Source organism: Pongo abelii, chromosome 12 (assembly GCF_028885655.2).
Source record: "Pongo abelii isolate AG06213 chromosome 12, NHGRI_mPonAbe1-v2.0_pri, whole genome shotgun sequence".
NCBI lineage: Eukaryota > Metazoa > Chordata > Mammalia > Primates > Hominidae > Pongo > Pongo abelii.
In genome coordinates this window covers 80,044,396-80,050,618 of record NC_071997.2, presented here as the reverse complement: position 1 = coordinate 80,050,618, position 6,223 = coordinate 80,044,396, and the positions used below count along the sequence as shown (strand labels likewise).

Sequence of the window (6,223 nt, the reverse complement as noted above, 5' to 3'; positions counted from 1 at the left end):
TTCTATGGGCAATTCAAAATACTCTGACTTGGGCATAGTGAGTGAATCATGTTTGGGCATTTGGGAGGAACACCACATATCATTCAGCAAGATCCACTTGAAGTTTCCTTTTAGGGGTTAATGACTTGGAGTTGTAATTTTACCAGCCACTCTCTTCAGCCCAATGTTGGGAGATGACGTGGGTGTTTTATGAAACAAATTATGTTTTCCTATTTCTTAAAAAGTTATACTTCTTTGCCTGTCTTTTATCATTCCCCTGAAAAGAATTATGAAGTTCTCTTTTGTAGAATTTTCCAGGATGTTGCTACGAAATTAGAAAATGCTGTCACACCTTGAAGATTCTACACAGACTATGCATACAAATACATTATTTGCTGTTGTCTGTCTACTCTGAAATGTCGGTTTTGATCACGCAAAGTTTTTCTTAGCCTGACCTATATAAATCAAACAATATAATTTTCTCTCAAACCTCAGAAAATATGTGCATGTGTATCTCTAGATAATTTGGATAATCAAAGTAATGACTAATGGTGGAAAGTACAAAAAACATGGTTATGAAAAATGCATCAATTTGACTATTCCTTTGCTTGTTTATCATGCTTTCTGCAAATTTACAATATCTATGGTTCTTTTTTCTCTTTTACCAAGACAGTTACCAGCATTTAATAAAGTAAGTCTCATGCTGAGAGAACTTCTTTTGTGTATATGTGTGTGTGTGTGTGTGTGTGTGTGTGTGACAAAGTGATGATCTGCAAAATCCCTATGACACTTGGCACTGAGGATGCTGTCCATATGTTTCTGTTTTGTTTGCTAAAGTCTCTTTGTGCAAACCTGAGGACATCTTTCCTAAATATACTCCCTTGTGATTTCCTGTTACCAAGAAATTCTGAAATCACAAGGAAATCAACATAGCCTTTTCATGAAGCTAAATGTATCTTACAATTTTGAGATTCTTTGTGAACCCATTCAACAGTGAACTGATTATTCAGTTGCTGAAGGCTGAATGGTCTCTCTGGAAGTTGGAACAGGAGCAGTGGTGTACAAATCTCTGTGCTGTTATTCCTTTTATTTTACCTTCTATGAAGGCAGCACTCTCGTTGACATACTTAAAATGCCAAATCAAAAGTGTTTCCTCTTTTGTCTTTCTTTGGTCATGTAAAAATACATTTTAAATTAAAAGATAGCATTTTAATTTCCTTTTTTGTGATGTGGTTAATGTATGTATATGAAATCTTTAAAATACATTGAAATAAAGGAAAATTTGTTTTCCTGTCTTTTATGATTATGTAAAACATATTTTAAAGAAAACTTATCAGGAACCCTCCAGGAATATTTATTAATGTTCATTTTCTTCATGGAAATTTGTAGGAGTCAATGTGTCTAAGAAGGACTTATTTATAATGACTAATGGCTATACTATTAATGGATTATTCAATGGTACTACTTGGTTCTTAGGCATTACATCACCATACAAACAGCAACTTTTTATTAAACTTATTAGAAGTGAACTCTTTTAGTAAAGAAATCTCAGATAAATATATTGTACCGTATCTAGTAAATAAATCTCAGATTATTATATATCAGTTATATATATATGTATGTGGTTGGGGAGTGGTGCAAGGGCAGAAATTTCTGAAATTAAATGTCATTGTTCAGGAGTTTTTCCAAAAGTATGTGTATTTCTGTATTCCTGTATTCCATTCTCAGGCTGCTAATAAGGACATACCAGAGCCTGGGTAATTTATAAAAGAAAGAGATTTAATTGACAAAGTTCAGCATGGTTGGAGGCCTCAGGAAACTTACAATCATGGCGGAAGGCAGAGCAAAAACATTCTTCTTCACATGGCAGCAGCCAAAAGAAGTGCCAAGCAAAGGGGAAAAGCCCCTTATAAAACCATCAGATCTTGTGAGAACTCACTCACTATCATGAGAACAGCAGCATGAGGGTAACTCCCTCAATTATTCAATTACCTCCCACCATGTCCGTCTCATGACATGTGGAATTATAGGAACCACAATTCAAGATGAGTTATGGGTGAGGACACAGCCAGACCATATCGTTCTGCCCCTTGCCCCTCCCAAACATCATGTCCTCACATTTCAAAACACAATCATGCCCTTCCAACAGTCCCCTGAAGTCTTAACTCATTCCAGCATTAACTCAAAAATGCAAATCCAAAGTCTCATCTGGGACAAGGCAAGTCCCTTCTACCTATGAGCCCGTAAAATCAAAATCAAATTAGTTACTTCCTCGATAAATGGAGGTATAGACATTGGGTAAATACACTCATACCAAATGGGAGAAATTGGTCAAAACAAAGCAGCTATAGGCCCCACGCAAATCTGATATGTAATACGGTCAAAACAAAGGGGCTACAGGCTTCACGCAAGTCTGATATGCAATAGGGCAGTCATTAAACCTTAAAGTTCCAAATGACCTTCTTTGACTCCATGTCTCACATCCAGGGCATGCTGATGAAAGAAAGAGGTGCGCTCCCATGGCCTTAGGAAGCTCCTCCCCTGTAGCTTTGCAGGGTACTACAGTCCCCCTCCCAGCTGCTTTCAAGGGCTGGTGCTGAGTGTCTGTGGCTTTTTCAGGCACACAGTGCAAGCTGTCAGTGTATCTACCATTCTGGGGTCTGGAGGATGGTGGCCCTCTTCTCACAGCTCCACTAGGCAGTGCCCCAATGGGGATTCTGTGTGGGGGCTCTGACCCCACATTTCCCCTCCATACTGCCCTAGCAGAGGTTTTCCATGAGGACCCCATGGTCCTCCTGAAAACTTTGCCGCTTAGAAATTTCTTCCACCAGATAGCATAAATGCTCTTTCTCAAGTTCAAAGTTCCATGGATCTCTAGGGCAGGGACAAAATGCCCTCAGTCCCTTTGCATAGCAAGAGTAACCTTTACTCCTGTTCCCACAAAGTTCCTCATCTCCATCTGAACTTTATTGTTCATATCACTATCAGCATTTTGCTCAAAGCCATTCAACAAGTCTCCAGAAAGTTCCAAACTTTCCTACATCTTCCTGTTCTATAAGCCTTCTAAGTCTCTAGGAAGTTCCAAATTTTCCTACATTTTCCTGTCTTCTTCTGAGCCCTCCAAACTGTTCCAGCCTCTGCCTGTTAACCAGTTCCAAAGTCACTTCCACATTTTTGGGTGTCTTTACAGCAGCACCCCACTCTCTACAGAACCAACTTACTGAATTAGTCCACTCTCATGCTGCTAATAGAGACATACCTGAGACTGGGCAATTTACAAAGAAAAGAGGTCTAATTGACTCACCATTCAGATTACTGGGGAGGCCTCAGGAAACTTACAATCATGACAGAAGGGGAAGCAACCATGAAGGACTCCCAAGAAAAAGGGGGAAAGCCCATTATAAAACCATTAGATCTTGTGAGAACTCAGTCACTACCATGAGAGCAGCAGCATGGAGGCAACTGCCCCCATGATTCTATCACCTCCCACTGGTTCTCTCCCATGATACACAGGGATTATGGAAACCAAATTCAAGACAAGATTTTGGGTGGAGAAACAGCCAACCATTTCAATTCCTAAACTCATCAATTAATCACTTCTTGATGAGTTAGGTCCACATTTCTCTACATGATCTAAACAAATGATACACTCAGAGGCCAATGAATTACGAATAATTTTTGTATGCTAATTTATACTATGTTAGATTTCTTTTTTTATTCATCTAGTTATTTCTGCTTCTGTTAAATTGTTTCCTTAGGCATTTATCTCACTTTAGATATTTTTTCTTTGTTTTACATTTGATTTGATAATCAGATAGCCCCCAAATTAGAATATTTGTAAAAATTGTGTAAATAGGCATGAAGTGAGCACTTGTACTTTTAAGGAACAGTTTTACATATGTTTTTACAGTTGAAAAATTATTTTTTACTTACTTTTTGGAGGATAGTTGAATATGCCAGAGATATGACATAGTAGCCATTCAGGCTGTCCACAAACACTACAGTTTTTCTAGGCATAGTAATATTGTGCCTTCTCAACACCTGAAGTTACATGTGTTTGGGAGACAGTTGGCTAACAAAATGTAAGCAGTAGAAATATGTGTCACTTTCAGGCGAAAGTTCTAAGAGCCAGTGTGAGAACACATTCTCTTACCACTTACTGTAGTTGATTATGGAGGTACATGTCAAGATGAGGTCACTGGTTCTCTTGAGTGACTCTAATAAACACAGTCTCCAACAAAACTATGGTCGACATGGAATACAACCAACAAATAAACCTTTGCCTTTATAAGGAACTGAGACTTGAGTTGTATGTTAATACATTGAAAATAAATTATAAATTAAACGTTAGTATGAGAAGCCATTTATTCACAGCTGTTGCCTTCTTAACCGTAAGGAATAGAGATAAATGAGAAAGTCCCAAACTCAATTATTAGGTTCCCCCAAAATTTCATAATAAATGTACAAATGGTTGAGGAATTCACTAGGAAAATAAAAGAATTACAAGAAGGAAAATCATGAGTGTATTTACATAAGTCATTATAAACATTTTTCAAAATGTTTTCTGAAATAAAATTGCTTACTATCAATAGATTTTAAAGTAAAAAGCAATAATAACTGCAAATAACCAACTAATTTTCATTAGCTGATTCAGCTCTGTAATGAATATCTGATAACAATAATGCATTACTGGTGAAAGTAGTGATAATGGCAGTGTGAGATAGAAGAAGAAGAGTTGGACTATTATTAGGAAGAGAAGCCCTCTGACATCAAGGTTGCTAGCATCAACACCAAGGTCACTGTTTCTCATTACATTCAACACCACTAGAAAATTTTCTATATTTGCAAAATTTTTGAAATTATTGCTACTTCATTGTCTCATGGCAAATAGATTATAATCTTTTAATTAACATTTATAAATATTTTGTTATTGTTATTGTTCTGTCTTTTCATCATAGAACTCAGTGGAGAGATGAGGGTAGAGTTTTTCAGTGGTCGAACTTTTGGATAAGCCGAATAAAATCTACACAGGCTGAACTCATTTTTATTCCATTTTGTTGTTAAAACAAATGAAAAAGAAAAACTTCTGTGCCAGCATTCTCTCTTCTTTCAGGCTGAGTCATTTCCTAAGAGGCTCCTTATTCCTTAAAGTAGACTTCTGGCAGATACACCATAGTATCATTTTAATTATGTTTAAGCAAGCTTGGGGATGGTAGTCATTTAAATCACAAGACATGTGCAATATTTTCAACAATTTCATTAAGTCATTCCTAATACTGAAACTAAAGATTTTCTCCCTTTCCAATATTATGCAAATTATAGATTACTAACACCAAATAAACACCTAGCAATATTATTACATTTATTCTAAGAAACACTAACATAAGAGACTTGGTTTCTTCTAAAGACATCATTTTAGGTATAATTGGAAATACAAAAAAATTTCATTTTAATAAGGGGAAAATTAGGCAATACATATGAATAAATTTAATTTAAAAATTGAATGATGTTTATGAATTAATAGAAATCATTAGGTGCACTTAAAACAATATCTGAATAAATGTTTTGATGAGGAAAGAAAGTGCTCTTAAAATTAATATATAAATTTAAATGAGATTTTACATGAGATTGCTAATCAGGGTCAGTTTTTTTAATTGTTTAAAATAACCTTGAAGTTTATGTGGCAATAAATAAAGGGAGTCTGAAAATAGCAAAGATTATGAAACATAAAATTGTGTCATGTACTGTAAATCTTTTGCCTATAAATTTTAAAGGCAGGTTATCAGTTTTATCAGCAAAGATGGCTAGAGTGTTGATTGGAGTTGTGTTAGATTTATAGATCACTTAGAATAACACTGACATACAAAATATATTAAGTATTCTGATCCATAACATGGTATACTGCTAAAATTATGTTTATCCTCATGATTTTCAAGCTTAAACAGGCAGATTAAAACTCTGCCTTAATCTTCCTTTCCTGATTTTACAGAATTGCAACATCAATTGGAAGGAAGGACTTTGGGCTCTTTCAGGTCTTTCCTGGTCATCCATACAACCCTGTAGATGCTTGGTCTTTTGGCTTCTCAGTAACACGTTAGGGCTTTTCAAAGTTTTCTTTGGACATTTCCTTCCCCAGCTTTAGTCAGCTTCTTGTTTGCTCCAACCGTTATCAACACCTCTTGTAAGCTGCCATATTATTAAACTTTTTAAAGTTAACTAATGTCCATAAAAATTATTTTCTCAA

At 35.8% G+C, this 6,223-nt stretch overlaps 1 long non-coding RNA gene across 1 annotated transcript in view; it reads left to right on the top strand.

Annotated features, from left to right (window-relative positions):
* LOC129057704 (uncharacterized) overlaps positions 1–6,223 on the top strand; it is a 1,380,833-nt gene that overhangs the window by 1,363,903 nt on the left and 10,707 nt on the right. The gene's annotated exons all lie outside the window — the stretch shown is intronic.